Below are 27,138 nucleotides of genomic sequence, written 5' to 3' on the forward strand. Positions count from 1 at the left end.
GAAGGAAAATCTTCCTCACCATGAGAGCTGTACAAAAGTGGGATGGGCTGCCTTGTCTGAGTTTGGGGTATTTCTCCTGGTGGGGTTTCAAGCAGATGCACAATAACCACTTATTTCTTATGTTATAGTGGGGTTTGTTTTGGGTATGGGTTGGGCTACATGGCTCTTGAGTTCCTTTCCAACTCATATTCTATTTTTAAGTGAGTCAGAACAAGGGTGATAGTTCCTGCCAGCTCTGTCTTTGTCTCTTTGTTTCTCTTTCTGTCTCTGTTTCCTTCTCTCTGTCTCTGTCTCTCCCTCCCTCCCTTTCTTCCTCCTCTTTTTGCCTCTCTCCCCCTCTTCTTGTCCCTTCCTCTCTCTTCTCTTTGCCTTCTCCGTCTCTGTCTGTCTCTCCCCTCTTTGTTTCCCTCTTTCCCTTTCTCTCTCTCCCCAAAGATGTCAATATTACCAAGTAACTGTGAATTTCCAGTGTAAGTTTGAAGTAAACAAGCAGTAAGCATCTGGGAGTCAGCCTTCTTCCTTTCTCCATCTCTTCCTAGTAAGGGACCAAGGTCAGTGAAGTTAGAGAAAGTGTAGAGTATTCTTATACCTCTTTGGACCAGCAGTTCAATCCTGTATCTGCATGAAACCTATCAATGAAAGAAATCAAATTAGATCATCATAAAAATTATTGCTTGAGAAGGGCAGCTAGGGAGCTCAGCAGATTGAGAGCCACGCTTAGAGGAAAAAGAGGTTCTGGGTTCAAATTTGGCATCAGACACCTTCCTAGACCCTGGGCAAGTCACTTAACCCCATTGCCTAGCCCTTGTTGCTCTTCTGCCTTGGAACCAAATACACAGTACTGATTATAAGACCATAGGTAAGGGTTTGAAAAAAAAAAGAGAGAGAAATGTTGCTTGAAGGGAAGATAATCTTATTACTTATGTGTCTGAGCAAATCTCATTACCCCTCAAGGTGCTACTTACCTATCTATAGAATGGATATACTAGCGGCACTTCTTGTCATTGCCCCAGTGACATTCTGCTCGGTTGTTCACTTTTCTTGTTTTCCCTTCCTTCAAGGTCTATGCCCTTTTGTTCTTCCCACAGCACATTTGCTCAGTGCTCTTTTCATCCCTAAAGCCTACTCCAAAGCTATTATCAGTACCTACAATTATTTCCTTGTTTTAGCTCATCATTCTCTCTTCTACCTAGCACTTAAAGTGCTTCTGAAATCCTTCTTCCTCTGGGGAATCTTCCTTGAATAAGGGAGGAGAGAAGTCTATGATATACAACATCCCACAATTCTCTGCTCATTTCCTTTCTTGCTCTCATATGTGATAAATCTGTATTTATTACAATAAGGATTTATTTAAGAGTTGTTCAAGGGTCTGCATGCTTGTAGTATCAATGTGGCCAAGCTCATTTGATTCAATTTAAGAACCATTACAGTCTGATATGGGGAATAAGATGTCTACACAAATAAATGTACTATTCTACTATGGTAGACTGTAAAATGCCATGAGAAATGTGAGGAAGGAGATAGGATTTTCTCCTATGAGGATGAGGAAAACCTTCCTGGGGAAGTAGAGGAAGAGGAAGATTTCTGCAGGCAGAGATATTTAGGGAATGTCTTCTAGTGACGGGGAATGACCTGTGTGAATCCACAGTGACTGGAGAGGGCAGTACAAGACAGGGAGAATTGTTAGCAGACCAGCTTGGCTTGACAGAGTGCTTAAGGAGCATCAATGAACAATAAGCTGGGAAAGGTGGATTGTATCCAGCTGTGGATGGCCTTGAAGACAATGGGCAAAAGACTGAATGTTTTTGGGCAGGGAATTGACTTGGTTAGACTTGTACATTAGGAGGATTATTTTGGCATCTGTGTGTAGTATTGTAGAGAAGAGAATCAGGAGGCAAGCTCTAAGGTTATTTTAATAGTCTGAGTGAGAGGTAATGGGGGCTTGAACTAGTGTGATGCTAATGTGAGTAGAGAAGAGAGATAAAAGATATATTTCCAGGGGACAGCTAGGTGGCTCAGTGGATAGAGATTCAAGCCTGGAGATGGAAGTTTCTGGGTTCAAATATGGCCTCAGACCCTTCTTAGCTGGATGACCCTGGGGAAATCATTTAACTCAGATTGTCTGGCCCTTATTACTCTTCTGCCTTGGAACCAATACTTAGTATTAATTTGAAGATGGAAGGTGAGGGTTAAAAAACTTATTTCCAGGGTACAATTGGTAGGACTAGTCATGGATTAAGGAGAGGGAAAGATCAAAGGTGATCTGAGTTACATCAAAGAAGAGATGCCCAGTAGAAAAATGGAAATATAAAAATGGATTTCAAGTGTGAAATAAAAATAGCTTACATGCATACAGCATCTTAAGGTAGATAAAGTACTCACCTCATGATATACCTGTAAGACAGTAGTACATTCATTACTGTCCCCATTTTATAGAGGAGGAAACTGAGGCTCATAGGGGTTAAGTAACTTACACAGTAAAATGGCTAATAAGTGTAGGGAACAAACCAAGATTTGATCCAAGGTTTTCTAACTCCAAGTCTACTGTATCTTCCAGTATTATATCCTTTCTCTCATCTGTCCTAGATGTAGAGATCTGTGAGTCTATCTGCAGCATTTATTAATCTTCTACTATCTATCCGGATGGGGTAGCTAAGTGGCACAGTGAATAGAGTCACTGGATTGGAGTCAGATAGATCCAATTTCCTGAGTTCAAATCTGGCTTCAGACACTTGCTAAGCTAATTGACCTCAGGAAAGTCACTTAACCTTGTTGGCCTCAGATTTCTTGTGTGTAAAATGAGCTAGAGAAGGAAATGGCAAGCCATTCGAGTATCTTTGCCAAGACACATCCAAATGGAGTCAGGAAGAATTGGACGTGACTGAAAATGACTAAACAACAACATGTATCAGGCTGTATGGTTTACTTTGGGGGCACAAAGACAAAAGTGAAGCAGTCTGTGCCCTCAAGGGGCTTATGCTTTAGCAAGGAGAGATAATACACAGATATATGAAATATATATATATATGTATATATATATATATATATATATAAAAGATAAGAAATAAATACAAGATAATTTTAGGGGGAAGACACTAGAAGCTGAGGAAATCAGGAAAGGTCTCATGTTGAAGGTGGTGTTTGATGACAAAACCCTCGAGGTTTGAAGGAAGCTAGGAATTTAAGAGAGAGGGGAGAAATAGTGTGTTCTAGGGATGGATAAAGTAGATACAGACAGAGGGGCAGAAGAAAGTGGTCTGTTAGGTAAAAGGAAAAGCAAGAAGGGGTAGTTTGACTGGACAGTATTTGGGATAGAAGGGAAGAATGCAATAAATCTGGACAGGGAGGGTTGGGCTATGTTGTAAAGAGTTTTCAATGTTTAGTGAATTTCATATTTGTTCATATTCCTTATTTACCTCGATCCCAACATTCATAATATGTTTATAGAACAATAGCTTGCACTTATACAGCATTATAAAGTTTAAACTTTACATATATTACCTCATTTGATCCTCACAACAACAACCTTGTGAACTTGGTGTTATTATATTTTCATTTCCCAGGTGAGGAAACTGAGGCTGAGAAGAGGTAAGTGACTTGTCTAAGATCTCATGGCTGCGACATTTGAATTCAATTCATCTTGTTTCCACTATAGCACTCTATCTGCTGCCTTTTTTTTTAAACCCTTACCTTCCATTTTCAAATCAATATTGTATATTTATTCTAATTGGTTCTAAAACCACAGAATAATGGTAAGGGCTAGGCAATGGGGGTAAAGTGACTTTCCCGGGGTCACACAGTTAGGAAGTATCAGAGGTAGATTTGAACCCAAGATCTCCTGTCTCTGGGCCTGGCTCTCAATCTGTTGAGCCATCTAGCCACCATACTGCCTTTTATTCGAAGAGTGACTTCACAAACTGTTCCCAAGTCCATCATTCTCTTTATTGATCATATTCCATCTCTCTCTCAGTGTCTCTCTCTCTCGGTCTGTCTCTGTCTCTGTCTCTTTCTGTCTTGCTCTCAACCCCTCTTTCCTATCTATCTATTCATCCATCCATTTCTCTCTCTCTCTGTCTCTCTCTCTGTCTCTCTCTCCATCCATCCATCCATCCATCCATCCATCCATCCATCCATCCATCCATCCATCCATCCATCCATCCATCCATCTATCTCTCTACCTACTTATCTATCTATCTATCTATCTATCTATCTATCTATCTATCTATCTATCTATCTATCCATCCATCTCCCTATCTCTATTTTTGCATCTTCAATTTATCTATCCATCTCATCTATCCATATCATTCTATATATTTATTTCTATCCATATTCTATTCCTCTCTTCAATCTATCCATATTGACTATTTTTTGTCTATCTTTTCTTTCTGTCCATTGGATATGGCTGAAAAAATGATCAGGATGACATTGAGATGACCCATTAGGGAAACCAGAAATATGGTGGTTTCCCTTATAGAAATAGGGAAATTAGGAAGAGGAATGAGTTGAAGTTTTCAGAGAGGTAATACCTGAAGGTATGGAGTTTTACTTGCTACCTGTGTGACATCATTTGCCACTTGATGTTCCTGAGAACCATTTATCTTTATCTATGCAATATTGGGATGGGATTAGACAATCTCTAAGGTCCTTCTAAATTTAAATCTCAAGAAAGAGTAAGATTTCCAAGTGAAAAAAGCAGAAAAGAGAAGACTAAGGATAAGTGTAGGGGCATCTATTCTTGGGGGAAGTGGGAGGAAAATAAGTAACCAAAGGAGACCAAGAAGGAAGAGTCAGAGAGGTAGGAGCAGGAGTGTGTTAGAACCAGCTTGAACTGACTCAACAGAGCCTGTTAAACTTTCAGTGTGACCATTTATACCTTGAAAATCAACAAACCATAAAAATCAGAGCTTAGCTTATTTATTTACTTTTTGATTCTATATCTCAAAAATTATGGAGGAAAATTTAATATTGTAGTTTAAACTTAAAAGTATGCCATTTAGGGCAAAGGCTAGGCAATCAGGATTGATTAATTCACTGATAAATAAATGAAAAATAAATGGATGAATGAAGGAACTCAACTCAAATGGACCAGGGTCACACAAGTAGGAAGTGTCTGAAGCTAGATTTGGACCCAGGTTCTCCTGACTTCATGCTTGGTACTCTACCTGCTGTGCTACCTAGCTGCCTCTCCTTTTTCCCCAAAAGTCAATGGGAATAGTGTCCTCACTCACAGAGCTTTGGATAGTATGCTGAAAGTAGGTAATTAGAAACCCAATATAATCTGGTGCATGACTGTACTTCATTTGTACAAATGATTTGGAGTAGTCATATCTTTGTCTACATTGATTATTTAGAGTTTTTTCATTCCTTCCCAGCAATCCATTAAAAATTTATGTATTCTGGAGGGGGAGTTTCCAGACAATAATATTTCCAGTTCACACCTTGCTTCCTTTACTTCTTCATCTTCTCCTGTTCCAGGAAGATGGAGTTGGAAAGAGGGTGGCCCTGAGTGAGAAGGCAGATAAAGATGATTTACTTCAAATGTAGGAAGTTATATTTTACTATGAGGATACAACCAGTGGATAAATGAGTAATCACACAAGATGTACAAAGTAATATGAGGGAACCTCAAGGTAAAATCAAGACTCTTAATAACTAAGAGATAGAGAAGGACTTCATGTAAGAGGTGAAACCTGAGAAATGCCTTGAAGGAAGCTGGGAATTCTACAAGGGGGGGAGAGGAACAACTACATTTTGGGCATTAGAGAACACTGATACAAAGGCATTGAGGTTGAAGATGGTGTGTTGTGTACCAGGCAGTTTGACTGGGATGGAGAGTATTGTGGAGAGTAATATGAAATATAACTGTAAAAGTTGGCGTGAACAAGATTATGGGATTGTTGACATTAAGAGGAAGATTTTATATTTTTATTAGAGGCAAAAGAGAACCATCAAAGCTTTTGGAATACGGAGAGGTGATGATACTCATATTTGTTAAGGCATAACGAACAATTTCGCAATTGTAGGGGGGTGGATCAGAGAGGGGAAGAGACATGGAGACCAGTTAGGAAGCCTTCTGAAGAGCTCAGGCTATGCTATGGATGGTGGGTTCCTTCTTTCTAGATAGCTATAATTCCTAGTCAAGACAGACTTTTATGAAAGATTCAAACTTAGGCCATCAGCTCAGCATCCTGGGGCAGTGACTGCTCCTCTTGGAACTGGTCCAAGGACTTGGCCCCGTGACATCTCTTTTCATGATTTTCTGGACCTTCATTGATCACTGAACCCTAAATGATAATTAAGAAGATTCTTCATCTTGGATCCCTGAGACATCTTGGCTTCAAAGAGGATAATTCAGGGTTTTGTTACTGGATCACTGTCTCTATTGTCTCCCTTTTGCCCTTACTATTTTATCTTGTGACTTCCTCTAGCACTTTCTTGGTCTTTTTTTTCCCCCTTCCTTACACAGACACTACACACAAGAGCAGAATCTTAGGATTTTGAACTTGCAGGCACTTTAATAATCCTCTTATCCAACCATCCTATTATATGTATAAGGAAACTGAGGCCAAGAGAGATGAAATGGCTATTCCAGAGTCACATAGTTAGGAAGTGACCAACTTGGGTCTATAGGGTTCAGTTTATTTATGAGATAAATGAGAACACGAAAATCTAGCAAGAATATACCAGAGACGGGTAATATGAAATGAGAATAAAAGGAAACTCCTTGGTTCCTGACCAGTATGTATTGTACTAGCAATTTTTAATGCATTTTTGAAATCCAACTTCAGAAATTGGGGACTATCCATTTGAGTTGAGTTCCTTCATTCATCCATTTATTTTTCATTTACTTCTCAGTGAATTAATCGATCCACTTGTCTGTTTATTTATCTATCCATTCATTCATTTATGTATTTCTTTGCTTGTTAGTTTATTTTTGCACTGTTCCTTTAAGTGACCAGAAAGACTTGTGGTCTGTATCTGACACTATATGTGATATTTCAGTGTTGAGGAAACACAGCTCTCTGCATTTATTTCAAGCCTTGACCTTATCTTGTCACTGAGAGAAACCCAAGCTGAAAATTGCAGTGGGAAGAGATAGTTATGTTTCACCACTCTTTTTTAGCTGGTCAGCCCCACACGTGGGTAGCTAACTCTTGGTATGACAGCGTGAGCTTTGTTTTTCCTCCATCTGTACCATCCTCTTCCCACTTGCCTTGTCCCTTTCTTGTCTCCTGGAAATGCTCTATCTCCTTTAGCACACACACAATACCAAGTCCCTACCTTGCCCCACTCACTCTGTATTCTCTGTGGAAGCAGAGAGGACACAACAAATTCTGTTCAGACTCAGCTCATTGCTCGTTATCCTTTTAGCATAAGACTAGACTTCCTTTGTGTTTACGAGATGAAATCTGACCATATGGGGATGGCAGAATAGGACCACTCCTGATCCTGGTTCCCCACCTGCCGTGAGAGTCTGGGGAGACGTTGAAGGCAGGGAATTGGAAATCAGAAGACTTATTCCAATCTTGAGTCTGCTGCTTACTAGTTGTAGGACTTTGGGAGTGCCAGTTGAATTGTCTACTTCCCATTTCATCATCTGTTGAGTGAGGGAGTTGGGTCAGATACCTCCTGAGGATCCATCTAATTTTAACTCTAAGACCCACTGGTCTTTGCAAAAGGCAATACAACTGACCAAATATTTCCTCTAAAATACCGCTAACCCAGTATTCATTTAATCTCTGGATGAAGACATTGTATGAAAGGGAAGCCAATAACTCTTGACCTCACCCGTTATATTTTTGGAAAACTCAATTATTTGGAATTTTTATCTTACATTGAGCCCCAAATTACTTCTCTGCTACTTTTATTTATTGTGTGTAGTTAGCTCATAATCATAACTAACATTTCTATAGCACTTTTAAGTTTGAAACTGTTTTACATGTATTAACTTACTTAATCCTCATAATGATAATTGTTATCTTAGTTATTAGTATTAATAATAATTTCTATTATTAATTATTTTGTTAATAATAATTAATTATTGTTCAATCATGTCAGACTTTTTGTGACCCTATTTGGGGCTTTCTTGGCAAAGATACTAGAGTGGTTTGCCATTTCCTTCTCTAGCAAATTTTACAGATGAAGAAATGGAGATAAACAGGGTTAAGTGACTTGCCCAGGGTGACACAACTAGTAAGTGTCTGGAGTCAGATTTGAATTTATGAAGAAGAGTCCTTCTGACTCCAGGTCCTAGGGGTGCTCTATCTCAATAACTATGTGAAGTAGAAGCTGTTATCATCTTCATTTTTTTCAGATGAGGAAAATGAGAATCAGAGAAGTTCCATAACTTGCCCAGGGTTACACAGCTGGTAATTACTGGAGTCAAGATTTATGAAGTCTTCTATCTCACTACACACCTAACTGCTTAGCTAAGAACTGTGGAGCCAAGTAGAACAGGTTGGATCCCTTCTTCCTCATTATAGACTTTTAAATTCTTGATGACAGCTATTAAATCCTCTTTAAATCATCTTCTCCAAATAAATATTCCCAATTCCTTAAGCTGATCCTCATCTGGCTTGAACTGGAAGCTTTTTAATTATCTTAGTGGCAGTCTTTTGGGCATATCAGGATCTTTCCTAAATAGCGAACACAAATATTATAGATGTGTTCTTTAAAAAAAATTGCTCATCTTAGGGGCAGCTAGGCAAGACCTAGAGACTTAGGTTCAAATCTGGTCTCAGATACTTCTTAGCTATATGACCCTGGGTAAGTCCCTTAACCTCACTTGCCTAACCCTCATCACTCTTCTGCCTTGGGAATGATACTTAATATTGGCAAAGAGTTTAAAAAACATTCAATTTTTAGCATACAGTATATATAATACTATATGTAAAATATAATATGAATTTTAATAATTTATCTCTTTCTTTGAAATAAAATTATTTACTTAGTGGGATTCAGGCTATTGAAAAATCCCTGCCTGAAAAGAAGACTTTGGCCCTTAATGTATTTAGGGAGTTGTAGCCTAATTAATAAGATAATTGATGGAGAATTATGGACAGTCTCATAATAGTCACTCTTTGAAAAATCATGGCAAATAAGAAAAATATCACAGAACTAGAGATGGGCACATATTATCATGATTTTTCAAAAAGGGAAGAAGTTAGAGTCTTCAGATTGAATTCAGACATATAAATTTCACTTTTACTCCTGGCAAAATTCTAAAATATTTACTGAAAGGAATGGTTTTCTGAGCATTTAGAAAGGTAATCGATTGCTCCTATCTAGCAGTTTGATTAAGAAATGATCACAACAGACTAACTTTATTTCCTTTTTTGATCATTTGGTTCGTGGAATTTCACAGATAAGATACACTCAGATTTTTGTTGTTTTTGTTTAGTTGTTTTTCAGTCATGGCTAACTCTTTGTGACCCTATTGGGATCACTTGGCAAATATACTGGATTGATTTGTCATTTCATTTTCTGGGTCATTTTACTGATAAGGAAACTAAGGCTAACAGGGCTAAGTGACCTGTCCAGGGTCACAAGCTAGTATCTGAGGCCAGATTTGAACTCAGGAAGATGAGACTTCCTGACTCCAGGCCCAGCCCTTTATCACTGAGCTGACTAGCTGCCCCACTTAGATTTTTAGCAAATGTCAAATAGCATGACATTTTCTCATCCTATTTTTAAGATAAAAAATTTTTTTTCAGCTTGCCAAATTCTGTCTTCTTCCCCCCTTCCTAAACTATAGCAGGAGTACCAAATCTGCCAGCCACAGTCTGATTTTGTGCAGTCCAAGAGCTAAGAATGGTTCTTATATTTTAAAATACAACAAAACTTTACTTAAAAAGGCAAGAACCATTCTTAGCTCATGAATTATCCAAAACCAGTCTGTGGGCTGGATTTGGCTGGGAAATTGGGTTCTAGTTTGCTGATCTCTGGACTAGATGATCTCTAAGATTCCTTCCAACTCAGAATTTTATGAATCTATATACCGTACTCATTAGCACCTGATATCCTACCAAGGGTTGTTATATGATTGTGAATAATGGAATGTCCCATTCTTTGAAGAATCCTAATTTCAAGGAGACCCAAAAAGCAATGGAGAGATAGATGCATGACAGATGCTTGTAGGCTGAAGCATATTGCTAAGAATGACTTGTGTTCAAGAAGCCTTGTAAGAAATATTACAGAGGAAATGCTGGATTGGAAAGGGAGGTCATATAGCAAGAGCAAAGGATAACAAATATATGGTCCAAATTGTTATACTATTCCCTTGGAATGCTAATAAAAACTTAGAGTGGGGGGAAAAGGGAAGGGAAGAGAATAAGGTTTTATAAAGTACCTACCAGGGGCTAGGTATTGTGCTAAGCCCTCTACGAATATCTCATTTATTCCTCACAGCAGCCTTATGAAGTAGTTGCTATTATTATCCCAAATTTACAGTTGAGGAAACTGAGGCAAACAGATTAAGTGACTTGCCCATGGTCAAAAGCTATTAAGTATATGAGACCAGATTTGAACTTAGGTCCCTTTTATAGCCTTACCATTCTATCCACTCTGCTCTCTAGAGCAGGAATACTTAATACAAGATCCATGAATTTATGTTCGTCTTGTGGGAATTTTTTGCAAGTGAAGGAGCACTGGACTAGGGAATAGTGAGACCTGGGTTCTGGCTCAGATTTGCTATTACAGTAATCAATTATGTAACCTTGGGAAAGTAATTTCATTCCTCATTTTTTCTTATTTATAAACTGGGGAGTGGTAGGATAAGGGTTGGATAAAGTGATCTCTATGTCCTATTCCAGCTATATAGCTCGCAGCATAATTTTGCTATCTTAAATGTTTATAAAGGGTGAGACTTGTTTGATATTTACTTTAAAAAAACCATCAGGCATCTCTCTGAGTGTCTTTGATGCCAAGTCCTTGGTCAGGAATGGAGTTCCCCACTTATAACTTTCTTATGGACGAGTACCATTTATTTTAGCACCATCTATTTAGTGACTGACTTTAAGAATAGAACTCATTGGGCAAAGAAGGAAGAGAATTCACTTTTGAAAGAACTATAGACTGTTCCAAGTCTATTTCAGAGCACAGTCAGCTCTGAGTTTGGAGGAACTGATGAAGTAAAGAAAATAGCCAACAATGGCTTTATCCTTTGTCACTCTTGAGAATTCTCTACTTAAATATGGGTATATTTATATATCGCTCATTTATCATCACTTCTGACTCTAAATCCATACCCCTCCCACTTGGAATGTGTATCACAGAGGGGAAACACACACACACACACATACATACACACAGAAATTGTAGATACTGGGATTCGTTTTTGAACATGACAGTTAGACAAGTCCATTGAATACTAAAATGAATTTTGTGCCCTTTGTTAAGGATGGCCAGAATACCAAGTTGTTTTTCCCCATTTCAAAAAAGCAACAGATAGCAAAATAGAAGCACAGATTTATTTGAACTGTAAGATGAAACAACCTATCATTAACTTGCTCTACCACTAAAGTGTAGAAATGCCCCATGTGAATTTTTTCCTACTCTTGTACATTGAGTTTTTGAAATGATTATTTATATTATATATGTGTGTGTATGTGCGTGCCATTTTCCTTTCATTTTAGTATGTTCTGAGCCTGTAAGAAGTTCACCTAGCCTTTGAGAATGAATACTTAATGCTTATGGAAAATGAAGGGAAGGAAAAGAAGAATTAGGGGAGATATTTTGTGAACTTAATGGACTTTTTGGTCTTATCTTGTCTTTTCCCTTAATTATGTAGTAAAGATTTTTTAAACTTGGCTTTGTATTGATTGAATTAAGGGAACACAGGTTTGCCTAGGACCCATTTGGGGATTAAAGGTGAACTAGTTATCATTTACCAGGGTTCAGAGTTGGACTGGAGCAGAATTCTTGTGCTTGGGGAAAATTCATTTGGGTGGCACAGTGGCGCAATGGATGATTTGACTGCTGCTATAGGTATATGAAGGGAAGGGATAGCCTGCTTCTCCCTCCTCCACACCCCTGCCCTGAGAATCTTGCCCATGCCTACTATGGGTTCTGTAGGAGCCAGTGATAGGACCCTGATGGTGGCAGGGTGGGATCATTGGGTTGTGTATGATCATGGCATTGGCACATGATGATGTAGTTATTGTGTGGGTATCATAGTTGCCATGAGAAGGAACTTCCAGCAGTCCAGGGAGAAGACTTCCTTCCAGAAGAGGAAGTACATTCTTCTTCACATGTTGGCTACCTGAAGCAACCTAAGTTTAAAAATAGTTTTCCATGTCTACATGATTCATCTTCTTTCTCTCTCCTCTTCTCTCCCCCTCCTAGAACCAACAAGTAATTCCACTGGGTTGTACGAATGTTGTCACTTGATATGAGGCAGCCTAAAATGCCCAATACTAGTAGTTCTGATTTTGTAGCTAAAGGCAAGAAAATAAAGGAAGAAACCCCTCTTGCCTGGCAACTGTTAGGTTTGGCAGTAGAGACTTTCTTCTAGAGACAGAAGCAATGTGGTTAAATCAATTTAGCATCTCCCCTTGGGTCACTTTCCCAACTTGCACTTTTACTCTCATGCTGTTGTCCCCCCATTGTGGCTACCACTTCTGCTCAGGATCTTAGGGGAGGAGCTGAGGTTTTTTTTTTCTTTTTCGGCTACTCACATGCCCCAACTGGTATGCTTTCTATTAATAATCAGCAGGTAAACTCAATTAGCTTTTAGCAAACACATTTGCTATGGTGATACAATAAGAACACTTGGTACAAAACATCCTCCCTTCAAAAAAAAAGCCCAGGACAATTTTGCCATAAATACACAGATCCATGGAAAGATTGGGTCAAAATTTGGAGTATAACAGCAGTGAAGCATATATATAGGGTTACACATGTGGCAAAAGGATAATACTACTTCATGATTTGGAAGAACTTTCTTCTAATTCTTCTCTGGTGCAAGCTTCTTCTTGAAGTTGCTTCCACTTGGGTGGTGGTCTTTTCATATGCAGTTTTCCTCTCTGTGTTACTCTCTTTCTAGACAGATATGCCCTAAGTTGGTCTAATGTTTTGTGATTTTTTCTATTTAAATGTTACTGTCTTTGAAACCCCAATCTATAGTTACTCCTGATGATTGATGATGACATGATTAATATTGACCATAGACAGTGATGATGATACGGTCAATATTGGTGGGGGTGGGTAGACTGAAAGAGGGAAATTAAGAGAGAGAGGTTGAGAGAAAGAGAGTTTGAGAGATATAGAGAGAGTTTGAGAGGGATGTTGAGAGAAAGGTTGAGAGAGAGAGGTTAAGACAGAGGGAGAGAGAGAGAGAGGGAGATTGAGAGGGAGAGAAAGAAGTTGATAGAGAGATTAAGAGAGTTTGAGAGAGAGAGGTTAAGAGAGGGAGAGAGAGAGGTTGAGGGGGATATTGAGAGAGGTTGAGAGAGAGGAGTTAAGAGATAGAGAGTGAAGTTGAGAGAGAGAGGTTGAGAGAGAGAAGTTGAGAGAGAGAGAGAGACAGAGAGAGAGAGGAGAAAGAAGGAGGGAGGGATAGATGGAGGGAGAGAGAGTGTTTTTTCTCCCCTACCAATAGCAATTCCCTCTCAGAAGCCTGACTCCAACTCTGCAATCTTCAACTCCCTATCTTGGAATCCTTCACTTTTTGCTCTATGCACTGTTTGACAAGCCTACTGCTGGGTTAATATCTATTTTTATATATGGATGCAGGGATGGATCTGATTCTTTCGGTCAATCATGAGATATTTCCTTGGTGATGTCATTTGCTTTCCTCCAATTATCTAAGCCCTATAATCCTCTCAAATGGATTAATAGCTTACTTACACATTGTGGTGAGGTTGTTAGAGAATGTATAAATGCCTCCTAAAGGTTTACTCTACTGATTCAGGTGAGGTGTCTTCTAGGATTACATTAATTGAGATGAGGGGTTGAATCCTCACCCTTACATGAGGAGATTTGGGGGTTTAATTCAGTCCCTTGGCAACTCACATCACCTTTCTGGACCTTAGTTTCTGTAAAATGGGGATAGCAATAACAATAATAATACTAATACCCAACCCAGTTACTATGTGGATCAAATGAGATGGTGTATGCAAAAGAGCACTATATAAAGGTCAGATCTTGTGGTTCTTCTTGCTGTTGTACTAGCCTTCCAAAGCTGTTTTTTCACAGGGCTGTCATGAAATAAAGCCCATTTCATCTGCTGAGCTATTGCTGCATGTATAATAACTGCTCCCTTCTCATCGTTCTCCCCCTTTGCTGGGTGACTCATTCCACTCAGAGACAGCCATTCTGGGTCTTGTGTGGGCGGATGCTGCAGAGAGAAATTTGTTCCTGGGATTGATCACTACCCTGTGCAAGAGAACAATTGTCCTAAATGTGTCTTTGAATTTGCCACTATTATTAATATCATCTTTATTATTACTGCCACGATGACTCCTCTTTATATGTGAAGAGTTCAGAGAAGGAACGAGCATTCACAGTGTACTGTTAAGAACATGGCTGGCTTTTATCTCTTATAATACACAATCCTTCAGGGGTTTTGTGTCTTAGCACTCTTTCCCCTGCTCCCTAGTTCCATAAAACTGAGCTCTTTCTTTTTAGTGCTGTCTCTCCCCCAAAGCACCAGTTAAATAATCAACTCTGTAAACCTTTAATTCTTACCCGCCTTGGGATCCAGAATCATTGGGCTCTCTCCTCCCACCCCATCTAACAGATGGTACCATTTGATGGTTTTATGGCTTCTGAGGCCCCAAAGATGAATTGCTTCCTTATTATACTTGGGATATAACAAAGCTGAGATGGCAATGATCAAGAATGCAGGGAAATTAGGAGAAAAGCTCTTATTTTTAATAATTTTTATGGGTTATGAGCTAATGGTTAACTGTGGAGGTATATGTGAACTTCTCAAGGGCAGATATTATTTTTGACTTTCTTTCTATCTCCAGTACTTAGTCCAGTTCCTGGATTGTAGTTGGCACTTAATAAATGTTTATTGACTGACTGACTGTGGGGGAAATTGCCCTGGGTTTTTGTCTCCAAGAGGGCTGGTTTGGAGGATCTGGGTTAAAATTTTTAATGCTACTTACCTGTTATCTGTATGACCTTAGACAAATCACCTGGCTTTTGAGTCCTTGATCTACTCACTTAAAAAATGATGGTGGGGGGCAGCTGGGTGGCTCAGAGGATTGGGGCAGTAGGTTCTGGGTTCAAAGTTGACCTCAGATGCTCTCTAGCTGTGTGATCCTGAGCAAGTCACTAAACCCCAATTGCCTAGCCCTTGTAGCCCTTCTGCCCTGGAATGAATACTCAGTAATGATTACAAGATGGAAGATGAGAGGATTGCTTTTTTAAAAATGTGGTATTGGATTAGTCGACCTCTAACATTCCTTTGAACTCTAAAAATATGAACTAGTGATCCCAAGTTGCCACAGAACAAGATTGCTCCACTCTCAGAAATTCAGATGAAAATGGAAAGAGAAGAGAGGATTTCTACCACAGATTTTATTTTGATTCACATCAATTGTAGGTAATCAAGCAGGAAACTCTCAATTGGATTTTCAGCATTTGAACCTGAAGCAGGCAGGGGAGGACATTATATTAGGCAGCTCTTCAAACTGCTTCCAGGAGATTGAGGCACTCTGAGATGCAAACATTATGTTGTGGGTGTCTGGGATGTGTGGCTGTAAAACATGGTAGATCGTACCTGTGTGGGCCCATGTAACAGTGCAACCAGAGGGACCGACATTTCTGTGCTTTTCCCCCTAGCTTTCTGAGCTGGCTCCATCAGGGCTGACGTCTTACCTTGAGGAAGTCCCAGAAAGCTAAGGGCTGTATTGAAAGGTGTGAGTCATAACAAAAGTGTTTAAGAGCACGAGACTGCCCTTCCATGAGAAGGGATGAAATGGACAGGATGCTGTAAGGTTTCTCCCAGCTCTAAATCTACAATCTTACTGCCAATGCACCATTGCTCTTTGGGATGTCTTCCAACCATCAAATTCTAGGATGTGTTAAGAACTAAGACCTGGAAATGAACCCATGGTCTTCCACCTAGTCATGTAGACCAGGGCTGTAGGAACCAGGAAAGGACAGAATTTTGGAGAAATATTGAGGTCAGTAGATATAATATTCTTTGTACTTCCCTAATTCTCTCACCTCTGTTTCCTTAAGTTTTCAAGCTACATGGAATAGCTTAAGCTTGAGAGGGAATCTACTTTGGTAAAACTGAGTCAAGATGCAGCTACAGAAGCCAAATTGAGGATAAGTGGGGAGCTAAGGATGGGATCATGGTAAAAGCCAAGCCACAAGTACAAATGAGGCTGAAATCAGGCTTATGAAGGGCTATTGATACCAGATCAGTTTCTGGAACTATTTCTTGGTGATTTAAAAAAGCTACTTTACCACAGAGGAGATATTTCTTTCAGAAAGGAAAGGAAAGACCTTCGGTTCATATTGGGGGAAAAATCTCTGAGCTTTCCCTGCTATTTGCTGCTTTGTAGAGCTGACTGGAAGAAGACAAGCTGCTCAGAAGAACTGAATGAAGGAGGAAAGGCTTTGCCCCTGCTGAATGGAAAACCCAACTATGGGAGAAAAGGTTTGCTTGAGAGGTGGAAAGTCCTCAGAAACCAGTCATGGTGGAGATAATGGAAAAGCACCTCAGGTACCACGTTTAGGGGTTCTCCACTACCTTGGTAGATCAGAAGAAGTTGAGCAGAGAAGCAGTGAATTGTTGAGCAGATTGTTCTCAATGAAAACAAAAGATATCAAGGCCTTTAGTAGCCCAATTTAAATTTCCTCAGGCAATGCAATCCTTAGTTTGTGCCTCCTTGATAATGTTCTTTTAGCATCTCTTGTGTGATTCTGATGAGGGTTCCTTGGCACTGTCCTATTTCCTTTAGGATGCTTACAGTATTTTTTCTCTAATGTGGTTCTGGACTCTGGATTTTGGTTCTGCATTCCTGGGCCTTTTCTTTTTGGAACTTCCTTTAGGAAGTGTTTGGCGGATTCCTTCTATCAATTCTTCGCTGTTCGGTTCCAATAGATCTGGGAACTTTTCATTTGTGATTTCTTGAAATATGTGGTTAAGCTTTGAAAAATATGTTTTTAAGAGAGTGCAGTGATTCTTTATTGTTTTTAACTCTTATTTTTCTGTCCTAAAACCAATACTAAGTGTCAGTTCTAAGACAGAAGACCAGTTAAAGATTAGGCAATTGGGATCAAATGACTTGCCCAGGGTCACACAGCTAGGAAATATCTTAGGTAATAGAATCCAGGACCTCTCATATTCAGACCTGAATCTTTATCCACTGTGCCACCCAGCTGCCTCTAAGTTCAGTAATTTTTAAAAATCCTAACCTTCCATCTTAGAATCAATATTGTGTATTGGTTCCAAGGTAGAAGAATGGTAAGGGCTGGGCAATGGAGGCTAAGTGCTTACCCAGGTTCACACAGGTAGGAAATATCTTGGGTCACAGATTTGAACTCTGGACCTCCCATTTCCAGGCCTGAGTCTCTATCCACAGAGCCACCCAGATGCCCCTAAGTCCAGTGATTCTTTAATTATATCTCTTTGACCTATTTTCCTGGTTAGTTGTTTTTCATACTAGATATCTTCTATTTTTTATTCTTTTGATTTTAATCTAACATTTCTTACCGACTCATTGATTTCTCTTTGGTCTATTTTAGTTTTCTTGGATTCCATTTCTTATATAAGGCTTACTACTTTTTCTTCTAAGCTACTTCTGTTCATTCTAACTTTTTCTTCGAGAGTTTTTATGTAATATTTAATCTATTGTCATATTTTTGGGATATTCATGTAAGCCTTATGGAAAATCCATTTCCCCCTTAGAGTATCTGTTAAAGTTGTTATGGAATTAGATCTACAATAATTTTAAATTCTGGATCACCTTTTCTTTGATTACCCCTCCAACTTGTAAGGATAATTTTAGCATTGTGACTTAAAAATCTAAATTAATTGGTCACCAGGGAAAATCCCAAAATAACAAAATACCCAAGTCAGCTGGAAATTATGGTGATTTTAATTAATATAGAGAGAAGGAATTAAGGAGAAGAGAGGGGGAGAGGAAAGAGTTAATCTAAACTGCTCTGGCTCAGGCTGAGCTAGGCAGGAGTTAAAGGCCTTGGCCAAAGTGGCCTCCCTGAGCCTAAGGGAAAAGGAAGTCAGTCTTATCACTTCACCTTGAGACCGTCTCAATGAAGCTGTCTGAGTGAGCTTCTCCAGGCTGAGTTCTGAATATTGAACTGCCAGTCTGAAATCTCAAATCTCCAAATCTCAACTTTTCTTCCTCTTTTATAGACCTTTCACTCTTGTGTCTCCTCCTCTAAATTTTCACGCCTACCAATCACAGCAGATGCTTTTCTCCAGGACTGCCCATTCTTTAGTTCTCACCTTCTCTGGTTAGATCATATCTTTTGAGCTACTTCACACTTCTTTGTTAAACTCACCTTTTGTTAGTTACTTGACCTTTTTGTGATTAATTTAACCTTCATAGTTACTTAACACCTTTTTGTATTAAGGTCTAAAAATAGACTTAGCTTAAGGTTCTAGCTTCACTATAAGGTGAGAACTAAGTACTTTCATTGTTCAATCAGGAGACTACAACTTTATCTTCCCCTAAAGTATGTCTAAGTAGGGTGGAGTAATTTCCAAGTTCACAAACTTTAGTTCCTTGTTGGGGGATTTGTGTTAGGGTCAAGTTCTTATCTTTGGGCAGAATGATTGGCTTATCCTGGGTTCCCCAGATTCTTGTGCTGACTTCTACCTCCTGGGGTTCAGTCTCCTTCGACCTTTTAGTGCTGAATCCTTAGGATCTTCTGTGTTGTCTCAGAGTTCCAGGCTTCAACTCTTCCCCATATCAGCAGTCAGCAGACTGCGCATTGTGCTTGTCACTCTCATTGTCTCTGTTTGCAGCTTTTACATGGGCTTTTTAAAAACTCTTACTTTCTGTCTTAGTAATACTCTAAGGGCTTAGAGTATGCAATGGCTAGGCAAAAAACAAAAAAAAAAAAACCAAAGTGACTTGCTCAGGTTCACATAGCTGGGAAGTATCTGAGGTCACATTTGAACTCAGGACCACCTGACTCTCTATGTTCTTTGCAATCTACCTGTCCCTCCCTGGACTTTACAAGTTTCCTATCTTGGGGCTTTCACAGAGGAGCCCTCCATTCTTGCTACTTTTAGACACCAAATATTTCAGGCTGTGTTCCTTACCATTTCGGGCACTGTTGAGAGGTACTGCTACTGGCATGGGCTTTGCTGGTGGGAGACCTTGGCTGATTTTTCTGTACTTCTATGGTGGGTTGAAGAAGTAACTTATTGTAGTCTGTCTTTGGTTTTCTTGATCATTGTTCATCTGCCAAGAATGCCAGAGTTTTTCTGAAATAAATAGATGAAAGTTGGGTGATCTGCCTCTGTTCAGTGTTTGTCTTGTTGCATTTTTTGGTTAATAAATAGATAGGGGCAGTTAGGTAGTACAGTGGATAGAGTTATGGGCTTGAAGTCATGAAGACTTTAGTTCAAATCTGACTCATATATATGTTATAGGTGGCTTAAAAGAAGGGATTCAAATTAGCTATATATAAAAAATTAAAAAGGTTTAATTAGCTAAAGGGAGAAGGGAAAGGGATCAGGGAATAAGTTACTTCTAACCCACAATAGATATTTAAAACCCTAAAACTTTCTATAATTATTCTAAACTAACTAATTTGAGTATTAATTAAAGTTAGGGAGGGATTGGTAGGGGCAAGGACAAAAGGGTCCAAAGAATCTCACAACACAGGAGTCCTCTTTGATTCAAAGAGCAGTCCCAGAAACATGTCACCAACAACAGCTGAAATCCACTTCTCTGTAGCAGTAGCAGTAGGAACAGGCAGAAATGTCAAGAAAACCAAAGAAGAGGGATCCACTGGCTCTTTGGGTCCATCCCAGAAATACCAGACAGATATTCTCTCTGGGCTCTCCTAACTGCTGGAGAAAAGCTGCCTCTCCCTCCTTCAGGGTCCACCAACTGTCTCCAGCAACTGCCTCTGTGTTCAGTCCCAGTTTTTGGGAGTTCTGAGTGGAATGTTGGTTTGCAGCATCTTTTGCATTCAGTTTGCCCTGATTAAATCCTTTACTACATATACTAGCTATTCATACATGGACAAGTTGCCTCAGTTTTCTCAACTGTAGAATGGATATAATAACAGCAGCTATCTTCTCAGGTTGTTGTATGGATAGATAAGATGATATTTGTAAGGAGATTAGTGTAGTTCCTGATATGTAGTAGGTGCTATATAAATAACGACTATCATCATAATTATTAAACTTTTGTTTTTAAAAATTAAGTCAGTGGCAACTAGGAAGCACAGTGGATAGAACACCAGCCTGAAAACAGGATGTCCTGGGTTCAAATGTGGTGTAATATGCTTCCTATCAGTATGCCTCTGGGCAAGTCACTTAACCCAAATTGCCTAGCCTTTACTGATCTTCTGCTGTAGTATTAATTCTAAGAGAGAAGGTAAGAGTTTAAAATACTTTAAATTATTTTGGCCAAATTTGTTAAAATAGTAAGCACACTGATGGGACTCAGGAGCCATAGTATATAGTAGTGGGAGATCAATTCTTTCATAGGATTACTGCTGGAACTCTGAGTTAGTGGTAGTCATGGCTACCCCTTCTTGGACTTTCTTCCCCCCAAAGCTAGTATAAGTGGGACTATTGAACCAACCCAGATAGCCTGGAGAGAGGAGACTTCTGAGCCTTCTTGACTGCTATATATACATTCTTTCTCACTTAAAACATTGAAGAAACATAATCCAAAAGTATGACAGAAACTGGACTATTATTTCAAAGGAAGTAAAAGTTAGAAAGGAGCTTATAGCTCCATAAAGTCATGGGATTTATACCCAAACACAGGAATAAGTAGAGGACATTCAAAGGGGATATAGACAAGCAGGGAACTATTATAATATCCATGTTAATTTTGAAATCTGCTTTGAGAAACATGCTTTGCATACTAGAAATCCATAGTTTTACACGCTAGAAATTCATGGCTTCAAATGTTCATTGCATGGGGGAATATTTCTTTTTTGTTGAAATCTGTCTAATTCAGTAAAATCAAAAGGAAATTTTGTAAAAAAAAAGAATCAGGGAATTTGGAGCTGAAAAGACTTCAGAAATCATCTAGTATGATCTCATTTCATAAGTGAGGAAACTGAGGCCCAAGAGGACTTAAGTTACTTGCCCAAGGGCATCTAGGTAAGAAAGGGAAGAATTGTGAATTCAACCCAAACTATGCCATCTAGTCTTCTGGGTTGTGTCATTGGTTGACCAATGGGGAAAGTTATAAGTTTCAGAGGAGTTAAATGATTTGCAAGTCACATTTATAAATGCAAAGTAGTTAAATTGTGGGCATTAGCATTTGGGGGGCTCAGGAAAATCTCCCTGAAGAAAGTGGTGCTTGGGATGCATCTTGAAGAAAGTGAGGGATTCTATGAGGAAGGAGATGGACTGCAAAAATTCTTAGAGGCAGGAGATAGAGTGCCATGTTTGAGGAGTGAGAAGGATAGTTGGAAAGGAGAGCAAGAAAGGTGGTAATGTATAATGAAGCATGCTGGATGAGACATTGGGACCAATGTGTGACAGACTTTAAAAGCTAAATGGAAGAGCTTATATTTTTTACTAGTGGCAACAGAAAAATCCCATGAATCTTTGATTAAGGAAAATCACTTGCTTGACTGTGTAGAGGGCAGATTGGAGATCATAGCTCTCTTTTCCCAGGGTGAGATGGACTAGTTGGCCTCCAATATTGCTTCTGATTCTGAAATTTTATGATTCTATGATAGGTCAATTATCAAACTGATATACACTGAAATATTAATAAGTGAAGTTCTAGATTAAAAATATTGTGTATATGTTGATGCCAAAATGAGACTTGAATTGTGCTATCAGAGATAGTCTGCCTCACTTATTTTTTCCTTTCTAAAAGATATTAATATGCCCATTAATATCTATCTGCCTAACTTGCTAGCTATATTTCTCTTTATGTATTTATCCATGTACCTATGCACCTATATATCTATATGTATCAATCTATTTCTCCATTTGTGTATCTTTGTATCTCTTTCCATCTATATATCTATACATGTATCTATATACCTATATGTATCTATCCATCTACCTGCCTATGTATCTATGTAAGTATATATATATATGCATGCATACATATATGTATATGTCTGTCTATCTACCCATATTCCCATCCCCCATCCCTCTCTCTCTCTCCCCCCCATCTATGTATCTCTTTCTCTTTCCATCTGTTTCTCTTCTTTTGTTTAGTTGTTTCAGTTGTGTCCCACTCTTTGTGACCCCATTTGGGATTTTCTTGGCAAAAATACTGGAGTGGTTTGCCATTTCCTTCCCTAGATCATCTTACATATGAGGAAACTGAGGTCAACCAAGTTAAATGACTTTCCAGGGTCATATAGCTAGAAAGTGCCTGAAACCAGATTTGAACTCAGAAAGATGAGTCTTCTTGACTCTAGGTCTAGTGCTCTATCCAATGTGCCACCTAGCTGCCATATCTATATATTTTTTATCTCTCATCTATTTACCCGTGTCATATCAGTAGAATGGTTTTCTTGTTGTTTTGCTCTCTCTTACCTTGATAATAAGTAGATGTACTTTAATTTGAATCATACAAATATATGATTGGAAAACAGAAAAGCTACTGATGGAGAATTTAATAATTAAAAATCTTTGAAATCATGGTGACATCAAAATGAAAATTGAACTCTTATAGGAAATATCCTGCTTCACTTCATTTCATGTCCCTGAGTATGGATCTGTATGCATACACACGCCTATTTCTCATTATAGATCCCTTCCTATGTAGAATGTGTATGGATGGGAAGAAGCAATCATTTTTTCTATACATGGAAGAGATCTTGTTTGTCTTCCTTCTAGGGAGTAGTGAGAAACACATGTATCTTGTTCATCTCCCTCTGACACAGATCAATTGGTAGTATTAAATGGAAGGTGTAAATTAATGAATGGGAATCAATAGGGAAGTGACAGAGGGCTAGGGAGTGGAAATTTGGTGTGTCAGGGATCAGTAAACAGGCAAATGACAAGCAGGTCTTCAGCATTACTCAACTCAATGACTGCAAAATGCCAAGAACATCACTGCAGCAAATAGCCTTGGGAACCCAAAAGGGTATATGTCATAACCCAGAGTATATGGGACGTCCTACAGATATCTTTGGGGCCCCAGGCCGGCTCCAACAAGGCTGAAAGTTGCCATAGAAGGCAGTTACTGAGTAACCCAGTATAAACAGACTTCAAGGACCCAGTAGTTTTTGGTTGCTCCTTCAGCATCATACCCTCAACAGCAGCACCAGTGTCTTCTCACCCTTCGTGGGCTTTACTTTGATTGGATCAGATATTTTGCATTCTGAGGACTTAGCATAGTGCTTGGCACCCAGCTCTTCTACTTAACATTTTTGTGTGATTTTGGGCATCCTGTTATGTCCAGTTTCTTTTATTTATTCTTTTTTGGGGGCTTCAGTTTCCTCCTTTCTATAATGAGAATGAAGTAGATAGATAAGTTCTATGGGCTTTTCAATTCTAAACCAAATGGTTTTATGAAGTTTTAGAAACTGATTACAACTTTGGAGGTGATGTTTCTTTGGGTTTCCATGGAAATTGTTTGTATTCTGTTCACTGTGGCGAGATGTAATAGACTTTTGGATGGTTTAAAAATTCAATTCTGTTCCTGAGCAGGGTAGTTTATTTTAACCATTTCTCTATAGCCATTCTTCTTGAGTGGAAGGAAAATGTAATAGGAAAAAGATAAATTCATTTTAGCTATAGTTGCTGTGGATCATGTCCCTTTTCCCGAGAACTGGGAAAAAGTCATTCTCTCTGGTTCATTAATGAAGTTCCATTTTCAGAATTGTTCTGTGGAATGAAGTTGACTGAGATAATAAAGAGGAATACATAAATTTAATCTAATCTTTCAGATCTGTTTTTTAAACTAGATGCATTTGGTTCTTATAACATGCTCATTTTTGGATATACTTGTTCCCCTTTCTGAGATATCTAGGTGGCTCAGTGGCTAGAAAGTTGGGACCTAGAATCAGGAAGATCTAAGTTCAAATCTGATCTCAGATATTACTCTAGGCAAGTTACTTCAAGTCTATCTGGGGGCAACTTAGTTGTGTGACCCTGGGCAAGTCACTTAACCCCAATTGCCTAGCTCTTAATACTCTTCTGCCTTGTAACTGAAACTTAGCAGGAACTCCAAGACAAAAGGTAAAATAAAAACAAACAAAAAAGAATTTGCTTACACAAAAATATTTTTTCTCTTTTAAATTCTATTTTTTTCAATCACATGTAGAAACAATTTTTGACAATTAAGCTTTCTGACATTTTGCGATTCAGTTTCTGTTCCTCCTTTCTCCACATACCCAAGGCAATTAGTAGTCTTATATAAGTTATTCTAGTGCTTTCATGCAATACATCTTTTCAAATTCTGCATGTTGTAACTAAAGATGCATATCATATATACAATAAAAACTTATGAAGAAATGTAAGTAAGGATAGCATGCTTTGATTTGCAATCAGATTCTAACAGTTCCTTCTTTGGCTGTGGATAGCAGTTTTTTTTATGATAAGTCCACAAAAATATTCATGTCAACTCTTTTGGTAGTGGCAGAGAATTGGAAAATGAGGGAATAGTCATTAACTAGGGAATGATTTGAACAGGTATATGGTCATAATGGAATACTATTGCATCATAAGAAATGATGAACAGGAGGAGTTCAGAAAAACCTGGAAAGAGTTAGATGAACTGATACAAAGTGAAGTAGAGCCAGGACGATGCTGTATATCATAACAGAAACATTTTATGAGGTTCAACTGTGAAAGATGCAATTATTATCAGCAAAACAAGGTTCTGAGACAACCCCAAGGGATTCATGATGAAAAATGTTCTCCACAACCATAGAAGGAACTGATTGCAGATCAAAAGCATACCATTTTCACTTTATTTCCTTCATAAGTTTTTTTTATCATATATGTAATATGTGTCTTCTTTCATGGCATGAGGAATATGGAAATATGTATTGCATTAAAGTACTGGTATAACCTATATCAGGGTATTTATAGCCTCAGAGAGGGAGAGAATCTGAATCAAGAAATGTCAGATGATAATTTTCAAAAATTGTTTTACATGTAATTGAAAAACAAATAAATGAAAAATGATTAAAAAGCAAACAAAAAGCAGAAAAGTCTATCTGCCTCAGTTTCCTAGACTGTAAGATGGGGAGAATAACACCACCTACCTCACAGGCTTTATGTAAAGATGAAATGAGATATTTGTAGATCAAACAATATGTTCTTATGTTTTTTTGTTTTGATGTATTTTTTTTGCCAACCAAATCTTTTATATTATTATATAGCTTAAAAACAACAACTAGGTTTACCTTGTTTATCTAGGCTGGTAGTACAATGGTTACTCATAGACTGGATCCCATATTAATTGGCATGGGAGCTTTGACCTTCAACATTCTCAGGCTCTGCTAGTTCTTTTCCCCTTAGGCAGCCTGGTGATTCTCCTGCTTTTGGGAGGTGGGGAGCTCAACATATTGATGCCAGATTTAATTTGGACATCCAATTGACCTAGCCCCCTAAAGCTTAGTGTAATAATTAAAATGGTTGAAATCATAAACTGTAGTGATTAAAATAGTGGAAGATATAAATTGTGATAGATATAAAGAGTGGATGAGTAAGTTGTGACCACAGGAAATATGTTTTCACTACAGTGTTTTGTTTTTAAATCAAATATAAGGTGGTCGCCAGGGAAATATTCCCAATTATTCAAATATACCCAAGTCAGCTGGGTTTTATAGAGATTTTAATTAATACAAATGAGGAATTAAAGAAAAGTAGAGAAAGAAAGAAAAAGGGGAATAATGAGAAAAGGATAAGCCAGCCCTGGCCAGTCCTGGCCAACCCAGGCCTAAGCCCTAAGAGAAAAGATCAGTCAGTCCTTAATTACTCACCACAAGATCTGTCCAAGCAAGAATATAGACACCAGTTCAGCCAGCCATCCTTCTCCTTAGAGGGATTCTTCTGCCTCTCATCAAGAGACTGGTTCTGTCCTTATATAGGGAATTTTCTCCTATGTCACCTCCCCTAAGTTCTCTCATCTACCAATCACAGTAGACGTTTTTCAAAGGACAGACAATTCTTAGTTTACACCTAAGAAGACTAATCTTTTGAGTAATTCACACCAGGAAAGCTCTGAGTAAGTTGCTCAGCTCTTTGCTCCTTGTAAATTCACAAATTGCCTGACCTTTATAGGTACTTAGCACCCCTTTGTATTATATCCAAAAATAGGCATGGCTTAGGAACTTTTTTGTCTTACTGTAAGTTTAAGTACTTTTCATTGTTCAGCAAAGAGTTTACAACTTTTTCTTCCCCTAGGGCATGCTTAAGTATGGTGAAGTAGAGTTCTCACATTCCTGATCAAGTACCTTCACTGCCCAACTGGGGAATGGTCTTAACCCAGCTTTATGAAGTAGGGTCTGGGAAATTTTTAAGGTTCACAATCCCCCCTGAATGATCATTGGGAGACTAGTCTCCCCATTGATCATTTGACATAATCAATTTGTAGTCCTAAATGCACTTCTAACTATACATATATACAATATTCAATTTTCTAAGAGGAAATTAGAATAGTGAGGGAGGAAATAGAAAAGAAAGAAAGCAAAACCAATGTTTTGCTAGGCGCATTGACAGAAAGCCAAATTAGGGGCAGTCCCTTTTGGCATAAATGTATACATTTACAATAAATGTTCAATCAATGTTCAGTTCAATCAACCATATCCAAAGTTCATTCTTGATCTTCTTGATGTAGTTTAGATTTTCCGGCATCTTTTTGCAACAATTCATTCTCTTGATTGAGGAGTTAGCAAGCTTCTTTCTTGAAGATCTTTTCTTGAACAAAATTCAAAATCTTGGATTTTTATAAAAGGACAATCTTAAACAAAAAATAAAAAATTCCTGGATTTTAAATTAAAAATACAATAGAACACTCAAGCTCGAATGATCTG

General features: G+C 38.5%; 1 long non-coding RNA gene across 1 annotated transcript; it reads right to left on the reverse strand.

Moving 5' to 3' along the window:
* Nucleotides 1-448: 448 nt before the first annotated feature.
* Nucleotides 449-26,311, reverse strand: LOC103096144 (uncharacterized). Its single transcript, XR_461262.2, has 3 exons — nucleotides 26,086-26,311; nucleotides 19,253-19,417; nucleotides 449-629 (listed from the first exon to the last, which is right to left on the reverse strand). It is a non-coding gene; the product is annotated as an uncharacterized LOC103096144 (long non-coding RNA).
* Nucleotides 26,312-27,138: the final 827 nt, after the last annotated feature.

Source organism: Monodelphis domestica, chromosome 2 (assembly GCF_027887165.1).
Source record: "Monodelphis domestica isolate mMonDom1 chromosome 2, mMonDom1.pri, whole genome shotgun sequence".
In the NCBI taxonomy this organism is placed as follows: domain Eukaryota; kingdom Metazoa; phylum Chordata; class Mammalia; order Didelphimorphia; family Didelphidae; genus Monodelphis; species Monodelphis domestica.